Genomic DNA, 14,910 nt, shown 5'->3' on the forward strand with positions numbered 1-14,910 from the left:
ACAAAGAAACAGACTCTTAACTATAGAGAACAAAGTGATGGTTACCAGAAGGCAGGTGGGGGGGTGGGGATTAAGAAGTGAATGTATGTGGTGAACACTGGGTGATGTATGGAAGTGTTGAATCACTGTATTATGCATCTGAAACTAATATTACACTGTATATTAACTAACTGGAATTTAAGTAAAAACTTTTGAACTTCCACATCTCAGTATTTACCAAGACAGCTCCTCCTGCTCCTCCTGTTGGATATATTAATAGATACTGACATCAGTATGTACACACAATCCCAAATTTGGGTGATAAGTAGCCAATCTCTATGTACAGAGTTTTTTAGTAAATAGGCAGAAAAAGAAATATAATAGGAGGTACTTCACAGCATAAAGAATGAGTTTTAAAAGCAAGGGAAGAGACATTTAAAAAAAAAAAACAACCACCTCAAACGATAAAGTAAGCACAAACGCTTTAAAAAAAAAAATAGCAGTTGGAAGCCATTTAGTTTGCTAACAAACTGCCCCACATACCAGAAACCCCATAGAGCTGGTGGAACTTCAAAATTGCTATAATGAATGACAGACCGCTACCTATATGTAGATGACTTTCAAGAATGGATTTCTAACAGACCGTTCTTCTGCACTCTGGACATACTTATTCAACTATGCGCTGGATGACTTCCAACTTCTCTTCCTCATTCTCTTCTGGAAGCTACAACTCGTCCTGATTTCCTGTCTCAGTGGCATGACTCCTGTGCACTAATCCACACTGTTCATATCTGCTGGATTTTATACACAGTTTCTTCTACTTGTGTTGTCTTCCTTTTGCACAGATCCCAAGCTGTGGGAAATGCGTGGCCAATACCTACTCATTTTCAAGACCCAATAGTGGAAGCATCAGCTTGCTGGATTAAGGTTTCCTATCCTTTCTGGGTCTCAAAAGGCGGCTCATTGCACTCTGTTTAGACAGACATTTCTTGCAGTATTTGTAGCATTTTATCATGGGGCAAAGAAAGGGAGAGAGAGAACCTTCAAGCAGATTCCCCACTGAGTATGGAGTATGTTGCGGGGCTTGATATCGGGCTGTATCCCAGGACCGTGAGATCATGACCCGAACCCAAACCAAGAGTCTGAGGCTTAACCAACTGAGCCACCCAGGTACCCCCAGTCTGTATCTTAATTGCCATTGGTGCTTAGTCCCAGACTCTCACTATCTCCTCTATAATAGTGTTTACTGAGCAAATGAGTGAGTTATATAGAAGTTATGAAGTTTTTAATAAAAGCAAAGAATAGTAATAGGCAGTTCTGAAAGGAGAAAACACAAATGTCCGATGAACACACAAAAGATGTTCAGATTTGTACCTTGTTAGGGAAATGCAAAAAAAAAAAAAAAAAAAAAACTAATTTAGAATGCCAAAGATGGAAAATGTTGATAGTTTCTGGGCTGGCCAGGATACATGATCCAGCATTCTCAAACACAATTGTTGGAACTATAAAATATTATAGCTATTATTGCAAGCAATTTCATAATAATTATGAAAATATAAAGTGTATATATTCTTTAACCCCAAAGTCTCACTTCTGGGAATATATCTGACAAAAATAAGAGGGTAGCAACTTATTAGAGAATTGTTTTAGAGCAGTTTCTCCCCAAACAAACAACAAACAAACCAACAAATGAAAATGTTCCTGGAAATCTAATTAATATGGTAATCAGTGGGTAAAATTAAGATACATCCATGCTGTGGAAAAATACAAAGAATGAAGTAAATCTATGTGCATTGACTGGAAGAAATTATCTAGGGGTGCCTGGGTGGCTTAGTCAGTTAAGCATCTGCCTTTGGCTCAGGTCTTGGTCTTGGGATCGGCCCTGTTGTGGGGCTCACTGCTCAGTGAGAGAGAGCCTGCTTCTCTCTCTCCCTCTGCGCCCTCCTGCCCCACTCGTGCACGCTCTCTCTCCCTCTCAAATAAATAAGTAAAATCTTTAAAAAAAAGAAATTATCTGTAATATACTGAGTCAAAAAAACTTCCAAATATGTATTCTTGCACAAGCAAAAGAAAATGTGGAAAGATAAAATTGCCAGGGGAGACGGACAGAAGATAGATTTGCTTTGTGTACTTATACATTATTTGAATTGTTTTTTAATATTTTAAAATTAAGAACTTTAACATAAGGAAAAGTACAGAAAATATAACTGATACCTTTTTTCCATCACTTAGATATATCAAATGTCAATACTTTAACATATTTCCTGCAGTTTTCTTTTTACCAAAGAATTTAAGTGTCATAGATAGAGTTAAAGCCATTTACCCACGTTCCTGTTCCCACTCTTCCTCCCAATCTCCCCAGAGAAAACCACTATCTTAACATGGGGATAAATCCTTCCAGTGCATGATTTCATAGTTCACCTGGGCACACATGCTTTCATAGGCATCCCAGATCTCTTTTGGTGTTTAAGTTTACATAAATGGTATCATTTTTCCCTATGGTTCTATTTTTTATACTCAGCATTCCTTTCCAGCTTGACCAATGTTGATGTAGTTAATTCATTTTAATTGCCTATAATATTCTGTTGTACAGGCTTACCACAATTTACTTACTCTGCTCTTGATGGAGATGAATGACGTAATGAATATGTTGTCTACCTCTCTTGCGCATGTGCCAGAGTCTCCCTGGTTATGTTATGTAGCAAGAAGGAGAATTGTAGGATCACAGAACATTTCTGTTGGATTGATCAAGTTTTCTTTATTCCTCACCATTTTACCCATCAACCGGTTGAGAGTTACAGATTCTTTTCTTATTTATTTAATAATTATTCTTAAATTCTTGACGTGCATTCCTTTTTTACAATAATATGTGAAGATGAAAATTTATTACTTTTTAAAAAATAATTGATAATGGTTATAGTATCATTTGTTAAATAATCTTCCCATTCCCTGTTGCTTTATTATAAGGCTTTATTTAAAATCTTCTAATTCATTTGACGTATTCTGGTTTTTTTGGGTTTTTTTAAAGCTAACTATTTTAGTTCATAGCCTGTTTCTTCATTCTATGTCATCATTTTACCATGCGTTAATGTATTACAGCTTTATAGCATGTTTTAATGTTACTTATAGTTGCAACTGGGTCCTCAAACTCCATCATATCAACCTTGCTTTAAAAATATAATTTTAGCTGTTCAACTGCTTTAATCTTTTAATCTTCCACATAAACATGAGAGTTTAGAGGGATTTTTTTGGGTAATATTTAATTGAGATTAGTTTAAAAGTATAGGTGAACTTCTAAAGATTGGTGACATGCATTCTTGAATCTAAAAAGCTAATAATTGGGCGTCTGGGTGGCTCAGTGGGTTAAAGCTTCTGCCTTCAGCTCGGGCCATGATCCCAGGGTCCTGGGATCGAACCCCACATCAGGCTCTCTGCTTGGCAGGAAGCCTGCTTCCTCCTCTCTCTCTCTCTGCCTGCCTCTCTGCCAACTTGTGATCTCTCTCTGTCAAATGAATAAATAAAATCTCTTAAAAAATAAAAATAAAATAAAAAGCTAATAATCAAAAGGTCTGGCTTCAGCTTGAACTATAGAAGCATTTTAGAACACTTGTAATCAAATTACAGCTCTTCCTATGGTCCGTGTCATGACTGGGAAATATTTTAGTTCCACCTTATTTTTCAATCCTCTCACTCCAAATTAGTCTTTGCTTTTGTTTTTATGGCAAGTTTATTTGGATTTACCGGATGTTTTTTAATGCCTTTGTTCATCCCTTCTCCATACATCCTATTCTACTCCTTCCTGGTCACTTTACTTATTCCTAAAGTACATCTGTTAGTATTTTTTAAAATATTTGCCAAAAAATGTTTTTTTAATCTAGTTCTTAAATGGTAGATACTTTTAAAACGGGAGGATCACAGCTATTTTCTCTCAGTAGTTTGACTTTGTCCCATTGGTTTTCAGCCTCTATTATTATCTTTGAGAAAATAGCCATCAGCCCAAATGTTCCTTTGCTGATAATCTATCTTTTACCTCTGGGGAATTTTAACAATCTTCTCATTGTTTATGATGTCTTACACTTTTACTATGATTTTTTCCAGGTGCAAATTTATTTTTGTTCATTCCAATGAGACTAGGTGTTTTTTCGTTAATCTGTGGATTTCTATTTTATTTAAGTTCTCAGTATTTATCAGTTATCATATCTCTTAATATTCCTGTTTGTTATACACTCTCCTTCTTGATTCTTTACTCCTTGTCTCTTAACAGCTGTTTCACATTTTTATCTATTTTTCTCAATGTGCTGCATTACAATGAATTTCCTTAGAAACATATTACATTTCATTATTTCTCTCTTCTACTGTATTTTACCTAAAATCTGATTTATTCACAAAGTTTTTAATATCAAATAGTTGAAATTTTTATTTCTGGATATTCCTTTTTATTTAAGAAAATATGTTTTATTTTCTTAGAACATCCTGTTTTTGCCTGTAATGTTTCCATTTAAAAAGCATTTTTAACATTCTAGATACAACTACTTTTGTGACTTTATATATACTAATGTTCTGAAAGTCTAATCTGTCTCTTTCTCCTGTCTGTTGACTTTTGCATAAGGTGGATGATTTCCTTGTACATCTTGTAATTTTGGGAGGTGAGTTTATCTTCAAAGGGGATCATTTTTTCGTGAGAACCACATGTCCTTTGGGTTGAAGCATGACCTAGAGAGGCTGTGAATTTGCTTCTGCCTGATGTCCCAGTTGTTGGCCCACATCTGGGCTAGTTTTTGGCATTAACTTCTTATTTTGATGACTCCCTTACTATGCATTTGGTAAGATTTGCAGGTACATGGCTCAGACTTCTATTTTCTTTCTTACCCACAGCTTTTTATCACTTCCCTGGACAGACATATTGGCAGAACAAGTTTTTCAAGTTCTTTTCTTTCTTTCTTTTTTTTTTTTTTTTTTGCTTCTTTCCAGTGCTCAGTTACGTGTAGGTGTCTCAGTTGTAGCTAAACACAGTGAAAGGATGGAGCCCCAAAGTAACACCTTCTGTCCTGGCATGTCAGTTAAAACCCGAGTTCCTAGACCCTCCCTCTATTTCTGATCCTACATCCCGTGGGTTGCTGCAACTCTAGCTGGTGCGTTTTAGCACCAGGAACTTTCTTCTCTTTTTTCCTAGCTCAGTTGTGTATTTTTTCAAGTTTCATCCTTTATTTCTATGAATTTATAATAATGAATTTTCTTTGTTAGTCTGCAGTAGGGCCACAATGAGTTTCCCCTTAGAGTTTGAAATAGTACAGGGAACAGGTATTAGAGTTGTAACTTGAAGGATAAATAAAAAAGTACTCTTGATAAAATAAGGATATTTCATATAGAATAATATTCCTTTGAAATTGATACAATTCTAGAAGTTTTGAATCTTGACGTACTGCTCCCTTAGCTCTCTGGAAGATGCAGTTAGTTAGAATAATGTACTCTTCAGGGTAGTGGACACTCTAGTGTTCACCATACATCAGCTTTAGAAATTCATATATAACACTTTATGATACAATGTTGTATTATCTAGATTGAAAACATGTAGGAACTTATTTTATGACAGAGATAGCATCTTAACTCAGAGACGATAGGATTTTATGACAAAGATCATTCATTTTCAATGCTTGGGTAAAGCCTAAAAAGTAGCCTCTATCCAGCCAAAGGCAGGTCCCACTGATGCTCTGATGACAGGTCCCAAAATGTAGACACACCATCCAAGAGAGTCCACGCCGTCTCAGTAGGACTGACCTGTGTTATCAAAAACAGCACAAACATAAAAACAACTTTTCTTGAATCTCATGTACCCCATGCTACTCAAAGTGTTTGAGTCAAAGTATTTGGCAGCTCACTGATTCTCTCACCAGGTGAAGTAGGCACTGTTATTATCCCATCTGACAGATGAGAAATTAGAGCATAGATAACTTTACTCAGTCATAAATAGTAGAGCTGGGCTACAGATTCAGGTTCTCTTAAACCTGATCAACACTCTTCACCTCACCTAGGAGCAGGAAGCACTAAAAATAACCCTCACCAATTTTGCCACTTTGCCTCAGTTTTTCCTTAGCAGGGTAATTCTATTCCCAGGTTTCTCCCCCCTCCATCCTCATGTAGAGCCACAGAAGGAATCATTCTTCTAAGTGTTCCTTTTTTCTCAACCTTTAGTATGATTGTTCTTCCTGATTGAGCACCTACTTGTCCTTCAAGTCCAGCTGAACCAGACCTCTTTGGTTCAGCCTTCCTTGATTTCAGGTGCAGCTTCTTAGTGCCTTGGCTTGCTCGTTCACCCGTCTGTATCCTCCTTTACACAGAGAATGAGCTGCCTGTGATCAGGGATTGTGAAAAGTGTTGGGTCCAGAATCCCTGTGAAAGATGTGAATGAATGTTTGGCCATTTACCACTGGGATGTTTGAAAGAAGCAATCTGCAGCTACACTTGGTGGTTGTTTTCTCAGTAGAGTGGCTTAGTAGTTTCTCTACATCTTTATCTCTGAGCTCTACAGAAATGCAGAAGCAACAGGCCTACAAATGTGTCATCACTTGGGCTGTAGAAATCCTTATATTCTATTAAATGAAAGAGGAAGAATAAAAATAAAGGGCTTAGGATCTGAAAATAAGGTCAAACTAATATGACAGAAATGTATACAATTTCTTATCTACTTTTACTTACTAGTATTTATGCTATATGGATATAAGTATATATATTTATATGATTATGGGCCTGATATATGTTTGGGCGAGGAACATAAATTTAAGGGCGGGCCAATCATTCCCACACCCTTTATCTAATACACATTAAATGTCTACTACATGCCAGTCCCTACCCTGCATTCTGGTACTTACAGGTTTACATTATGTACTTACAGCTTTTTTAAAAAAAAATAACTGAAGTCAAAAGCTCATTCAGATTCTAATGTCCCTTTTCTGTTCCAGGATTCCATTCAGGAAGCCACATTCCCTTTAGCTGTCACATCCTCTTACATTCCTCCAGGCTAGGACACTTTCTCAGACTTCCCTTATTTTTGATGATCTTGAAAGTTTTAACATACTGGTGGGGTATTTTGTAGAAGGTACCTGTTTGGGAGTTTTTCTGACATTTTTCTTCATGATTAAATTGGGATTGTGGAAAAGAAGATCCCGAAAGAGATCAAAGATGACCCACAGATGTTAGGTGTCATTCTCATCACGACGTAATATCCCCCTGACTTAGAGCTGTTGATGTTGCTCCTCACCACCTGCCTGAGGTACTATTTGTCAGGTGTCTGCTCTATTTTCTCACCTTTAAATACTGTACTTTTGGGAAGGCAGTCACTGAACAGCCCACACTTAAAGATCAAGGAACGATGTTCTTCCCTCTTGAGAATGGAGTACCATAAATCATTGGAATTCTTCTACAGAGAAAGTCTGTCTTTTTTGCTTATTTATTTATCCATCATTTATTTATGTTGGTATGGACTTAGAGATTTTATTTTATACTTCGGGCTATAATCCAATACTAATTTATTTTGTTCCTCGAATTATTGCCACTTTGGCTAGCGGGAGCTGTTTTCATTGACTTCTGTGCCCCTTTGACATATTCCCATCATTTTTGTTTTTTTGAGGACTTTCTTACTTTCTGGCACTGTAGGATGCTCTGGGCTCATCTTGTATTTCCTGTTTCAGTTCTTTTTTTTTTTTTTTTAAAGATTTTATTTATTTATTTGACAGAGAGAGATCACAAGTAGACAGAGAGGCAGGCAGAGAGAGAGAGAGAGAGAGAGGGAAGCAGGCTCCCCGTCGAGCAGAGAGCCCAATGCGGGACTCGATCCCAGGACCCTGAGATCATGACCCGAGCCGAAGGCAGCGGCTTAACCCACTGAGCCACCCAGGCGCCGCTCCTGTTCCAGTTCTATAATTAGCCATTTCTCCAAGGATGCCTGGTTCCTGTTTTGGAGAATGGTATTAGACATCAAGATCTGGGCTGTAAATGTGCTCGTTGCTACTGGGGTGTTTTAATTCTAGGACCTCCCTGTTGACAAAGCAAGGAAATACATATGTGGAACAAATCCTTGTTTATATGTGTGTGTGTATAAATATATATATATGTGTATATATGTATACATATATATACACACGTGTATATATGTATGCATATATATTATATATATAAATATGTCCATCTTTATTTATAGTAAGTTATACATTAGTTCACACTGATGTCTCTAGTTCTAATCTATTATCACATGGATCATTCTGGCTTTCTCCCCTTGCTTTTCTGTAATGTCCCACTCCAACAGTGAGAAACCTGTCTCCCACCTTCTACCATCCATTTATTTATTTTTTTTTTTAAAGATTTTATTTATTTATTTGACAGAGAGATCACAAGTAGGGAGAGAGGCAGGCAGAGAGAGAGGAGGAAGCAGGCTCCCTGCCGAGCAGAGAGCCCGATGTGGGGCTCGATCCCAGGACTCCGAGATCATGACCCGAGCCGAAGGCAGTGGCTTAACCCACTGAGCCACCCAGGCGCCCCTACCATCCATTTATTTAATTGTCCAGTTCCAGTATACATGAATAGCGACTTCAGTTTATAGGCTTTTATTGAAAAAAGTTGAAGCCAGTTATTCATTCCTAAGTGCCATTATGGACTGCCTGTAGCAACAGAAATAAACATCGGCCTACTATTATTAGTGCTATTTGGAGAGTGTTAAGAAGATTAAAATAATCATCAAATATTTGTCTTACATGTAAATGGATTCTGTTCGATTCTACAAACATTTGCAAAGAGGTATCCATATTGACAGGTACTGACAAAGGCATGGGTGAATCGAAGGGACCCTTCAGAAAAATAACAACACATGGTATAGGCATTCATTGAGTGACTGCTGTGTGCCAAGCATTGTTCTGGGCTTCGAGGAAGCAAAGATGAGAAGGGTTCACTTTTAAGAGTTTGAAATGTAATAGAGCAGACAGATGAGAAGCAGGCACAGAACTAAAGAGAGGCACATGGTCAGAACCTGTTAAGTATTAGAATATTTGCATAAGCAAAGCCACTGATAGCTATTTTACAAGAATTCTCTATTTTCATATAACCTTGAAGAAGATTATGTAGTGTTTAGGGTCACATGCTCAGAAAAGTTGTGATAAATACTACGACATTTTAAAAGTATAGTTTAGTCATTGGGCTAATCTCAAGTGAAAAATGAAGCGATTTGTTCTATTAGACCCAAGAGATCACAAACCTAATTATTCCATTGCTTCCTCAGGCATAATCTCTATGTCTGTTGATGTAAGAAGCTAATTCTCTGAGGATGCTATTAGTAACTCACTTCTGCACTGTTTGTCCCACACTGGAAATAGTGCAGGTGTTATAAATGTCACTGTGTTATAAATGTCACTGCGCCACCCAGACTACCCACAGCAGCCTCCATTTTAGAAGACAAATGAATTGTGATCAGCATGGGATATGAGGAAACCCTGGTGATACGTGTTCCTGATGCTCTCCTCTAGGCAGGTGTAAGCCACAGTGATCTTGAGGTGAGATGATAATTTAAGATGTTCTGACTTCAGCAATGCTTATGATTCTTTCCTCATGTTGTACTCAGCATGTAGAGTCATGGTATTCATTAGGATTTTCCCAGTGTCATGTCCAGGTTAATGAAATATATGGGTGAGTCACCAGTGACTGTGTACATATTTAATGCATGTCGTCTGTTTTTAGGCATATTCAAAAATAAAGCTTTTTGGTACTCTTCATAAATTTATTATGCCCTAATTTTTTTCCCCTTCTCAAAATTTTCTTACTCTACTACAGTTAGCTCTCTTAAACTGATCTCTCTCTTCCCCCATGCCTTCTTTCTCATTCATCATTTTTAAACCAGTCAAGCCCAAAGCCAAAAGGCGCGTTGTCCCAAGGTGATCAACATGGAATTTGAAGTTGGACATTATGGGTTTGAGTGCAGGCTCTGCTTCTAATTATTTGCATAATATTGAGCAAATGACTGTCTTTCTGAGCCTCAGTTTATCTCTAAATTGTAGACTGTATCACTTGGACCTAAGGTGAATGACCTCATCAAAATAACCAGATCACAGGTGTCAATGTGATTTGCAAACTGTAAAATGTCAAAGACAGGGTTTACCAGCTCTCTTGGACTAAGTGGGTAGCTCCAGGATACCCAAGGAGGGAGGAGAGGGGAAGGGGCTAGCCATCTCCTTGCCAAGGAGTGAGCCAAAAGATTTGTAGGAGGTGTCCCTCTCAGCAAAGTACTAGTCAGTCTGTGAGCATGCACATAGAAGATGCTGTCACTCTGATGATCAGTGACCACATGATTCCTAGGTAGGAGGATAGCAGATCGATGGCACTGATCCTCAGTTTTTATAGCTTTTATAGCTTTACATCTTCCTTTCTTTTTTTTAGAGGAAAGGGGCAGAAGGGGAGAGAGAAAATCTCAAGAGCCCATGCCCATTGTAAAGCCCAATATGGGGCTGGATCTCACAACCCTGAGATCAGGGCACAAGCCGAAATCAAGAGTTGGTTGCTTAACTGATTGAGCTACCCAGGCACCCCTAGCTTTATATCCTTCTGTACTTGGACTTCTTGACCCGCGTCCCATGCATTCAATTAAGTGTGTGCTGCCATAATCCCGACCAAATGCAAATGCTAGAGTATTGATAGTCATTCCTTCAGTTTTAAAGAGCATTTTCTTATGTTCTGGGCACTGTCAGAAGCCCATCAGTGAGCACACAGATGAAAATTTTTGTCCTTCTGGAAGAAAACAGCAATAAGCCAAACCAATCAGGAAATGATAAGGAGTATTAAAAACTGATACATGCGTGCTGTAGAGAGTGAGGCAGGGGAGGGCTGGGGAGTAAAGGGCTGGGCTGTGCCTCTCCATGGGTTGGAATAGAGGCCTGCCGAATGTGCCTCACAGACCTCCAGCTACAGGGTGTGCTTGTTTCCTATTGCCACCATAGCAAGTTACCCTAAACCTTGTTGCTCAAAACAATACAAATCGCACAGTTTCCATAGGTAGGAACCCTGGATGGGCTTGGCTGCTTCCTCGGCTAAAATCGAGGAGTAGGCAGGCCTGGACTTCTATCTATAGGTTCCAGAGAATTTGCTTCCCAGCTCACTGAGGTCTTTGGCAGAATTAGTTCCTTGCAGCTGTAGGACCCAAGTCCTCATTTTCTTGCTGACTGTCCGCTGGAGCTTCTTGGCTCCTGAAGAACCTGCATTCCCACAACAGTTCACTAGGTTTTTCTCTTTTAAGGTTTATGTGGTTGGATTTGTCCCCAATTCAGGAGAATCTCCCTACTTTAAGATCTCTAACCTTCATTACTTTGGCCAAAAAATAATAATAATAATAATACAGGTACCAGAGATGAGGATGTGAACATCTTTGGGGGTGGTTTGCAGAATTCTGACTTCCACAAGATTCAGGGGTGCCAGCATCAAGGCAGGCCCATTCCTGGGACACCTAGACTCTCCAGACAGCTGACTTTGGCTTGAGAACTCCCTGAGGGCTTTATGGAAACTTCCATAGCGTGTGTGGCATTCGAAGATGCTACCACCCAACCTTCCTTCCCTCTCCCCCTCACCAGGGTCAGACTTGCATTATAGGAAATCCTCTAATAAAATTCAGGCACATTTAATCCCATCTTGGTGTCTGCCTCTTGGAAGATTGGACTAACAGAAGACCATTCTAGGTGAGGGAACAGCAGTAGCAAAAGCCTTGAGAGGAGCCTTTCCTGCTGTACTCAAAGAGAAGAAGGCTGGTAGCAAGGGAGGATGGGCTAGAATCCAGTAGCTGCAGGCAAGTTTGTGGAAGTCGGTAAGGGGAACCTTTTACTCTCAGTAACAAGGAAAGAAACTGCAGGATTTTGAGCAAAAGAATGGCATGATCTCACTTAATGTTTTACAAGGATCTTTCCTGCAGCTATTTGAGAATTAGATTGTAGGAGGGTGGGAGCAGAAATACCAGTTGGAAACTATTGCAAGATTCAGGTCAGGATGATGGAATTGCCTTAGGGTGGCAATGTTTGAAGTGATCAGAATTTAGATGTATTCTGACGGGAGAGATGGCTGAATTTCATGAAGGACTGATTGTGAGATGCCAGAGGAAAATGGTGACAAGAAGGGAGATGCCACTAATGAATGCAGAGAAGTGAGGAGACGCAGCAGGCTTGAGGGGGGACATCAGGGGGTTTGGACATGTTAAGTTTGAGGTGTTCATTCAATTCATGTGTGGAGATGTCAAGAGGCAGTTGGATGTCTGAGTCTGATGTTAGGGGAAGAAGTCTGAGCTGGAGATACAAATTTGGGAGTTGTCAGCCATAAGATGGTATTTTAAAGCCATGAAACTTAGACAAGCTTACCGGGGAGTGATTGTGGATAGCAAAAGTGTGTCGTTAATAAAATCACATATAAGCCAGTGTATCTGTATTACTTACACCCAAATATCAACATTCGAAAAGTACCAGAACATCTGTATGTTCATTTCTATATTTGAATTTCTGAGAAGCACACTGAAACACTACATCTCTGCCTAAGAACCAGTAGAATAAATTTTTACCTCCAACTTTCCTGCTTAATTAACAAAGTTGAGAACCAAAAATGTTAGTTTTTTTTTTTTTTACATAATTATTCTACCTGCAGAAATGAAACCTAATATTAGGGCCGGAGGCCAATTTGCTTATTAAGTTCACTTCTCTGTATATTTTAGATTTTTTTTTTTTATTTGACAGACAGAGATCACAAGTTGGCAGAGAGGCAGGCAGAGAGAGAGGAGGAAGCAGGCTCCCCGCTGAGCAGAGAACCCGATGTGGGGCTCGATCCCAGGACCCTGAGATCATGACCTGAGCCGAAGGCAGAGGATTTAACCCACTGAGCCACCCAGGCGCCCCCACTTCTCTGTATATTTTAGACCCGAATTACATTCATTAGTATTTTCCATTTTCTTCGATCCCTGCTGCATTAGGACTAAAATAAAATCTATTTTTTCTTCTATGCTTATAAAAATTGTGTTAACTACTTTGAATCAAATAGTTCTGACTGCATTCTTGCAGGGCAATTTCCTACATATACTTCTTCCACAGAACAATGCCAAGGAAACTGTCCTATTTCCATTACTGGAGAAAAGATTTACTCAGTCTGTCTACACAACCTGTACTGCAGTGGAACCTTCCTTAGTTCCTACAAAACACAATAGATATGTATTGCAAGACCTTGATTAGACTCATGAATGTTTTGGGCTAGAAGGAATCATTGCAATCACTTACTATCTCTCAACTTATAAATTATATCAAAGATGAAGCTCTTATCAAATATTTGCAATTCTTGCGTATGTATCTTCTTTCTCCCTGTATCAGGTTCCTAGGGCTGCTGCAACAAATTAGCACAAATCTGGTGATTTAAAACAGCAAGAATTTATTTTCTTACAGTTCTGAAAGTCAGAAGTCTGAAATAAAGGTGTCTGCGGGGCCATGCTCCTTCTGAAGGTTCTAAGGAAGGATCCTTCCTTACCTTCCAGCTTCTGGTGGTTCCAAGTATTCCTTTGTTAGTGGCAACATAACTCCATCTCTTCTTCTGTCTTCCCATTGTCTCTTCCCTCAGTATCTCTGTGTCTCAAATCTCCCTCTCCTTTATCTTATAAGGTCCACCCCAAATCTAGAAGGTTCTCATCCTGAGATTCTTAATTACTTAATTACATCTACAATGACCCTATTCCCAAACAAGGTCATAATCATAGATACCAGAGGTGTGAAGTTTGGACCTAGGACTTAGACATATCTTTTTGGGAGATAATATTCAATCCATTACACTTTCCTTCCTACCTTTCTGTCTCTCCCTCCCTCCCTCCCTCCTTCCCTTCCATCATTCCTTCCTCTTTGAGATGTTGATTCAGTATATATGTGGAAATGTCAAGAGGAATTTGGCTGTATAAGTCAGGTGTTCAGGGGAGAACACCTAATTTGGTCCCTGCTGCTGATAGGTCAGTCTCAGTCTTCAACAGTAGCATTGGTGAAAGGGTGCTCATGTTTTAGGTCCATGAATAGGGTTCATCTGTACCACTCGGGGTACTCTGTGTATAGTCCTCTTACATACCATCTTTGTGGTGACCACAGATGGAGCCTGACTGATGTCCCACTCTCTGGGGTGCAATGCCGTGAGCACAGGTGCCTTCCCAATCTGTGCCACTTCACAAGTCCACCCACTTTTCACCCTCAAACTCCCTGCTTCTATTCTCCTAACATTCCAGGCTCTTGATCAACCATCCAAGCCACTGGAGTCTGTTTATATTATTTCCTAGGCTATTTCTTCCTTCATATAAATTTGATGACCTGAAATGTTTGCAGCTCCACCCACTGAGAGGATTTCCCTGCACCATTATCCTTCAGGGCCAGCTCTGAGTGGGACTGTAATTTAGCAGCAGTCCATTTTTGGCTTGCACCAATGTACTGAGCCAACCGATCCATTAAGGGAAGCTTGAGAATTTTCCTCCCTTATCAGCTGGTCATGGGAAAATTCCTGAGTTCTTAGGTAGAAAGTGAGGGAGCAGTATCAGTTCAATAGTAATAGGTGAAATGAGAGTCTTAGACACATGTTCATGTATTTTACTAGTGCTCTCTGGACCAGGCTGGGCTTGATCCCCATTGGATCATTTCCACTATACAAGGAATTGTTCTCACACCCACTCTACATTGTAACTTTGAATATGTGACAGTTATTGATATTGCAGAGTCACTGAAATTTCACTATCAAGCTCTTAGAGCCCTACTGGGGCTCAGGAGCATGCCAGAACCTAGTTTTCAAGTGAAGAGTAGCCCTTTGCTGAAGAACATGAGATCTTGCTCTAGAACCCTAGGACCCTTCTGCTAGGGCTTGTCCTCTCTACCACCATTAGATCTGCAAGATCCTATGACCTAAGAG

The sequence above is a fragment of the Enhydra lutris genome, unplaced genomic scaffold (genome assembly GCF_002288905.1).
Source record: "Enhydra lutris kenyoni isolate GAN:26980312 unplaced genomic scaffold, ASM228890v2 scaffoldscaffold49, whole genome shotgun sequence".
NCBI classification, from domain to species: domain Eukaryota; kingdom Metazoa; phylum Chordata; class Mammalia; order Carnivora; family Mustelidae; genus Enhydra; species Enhydra lutris.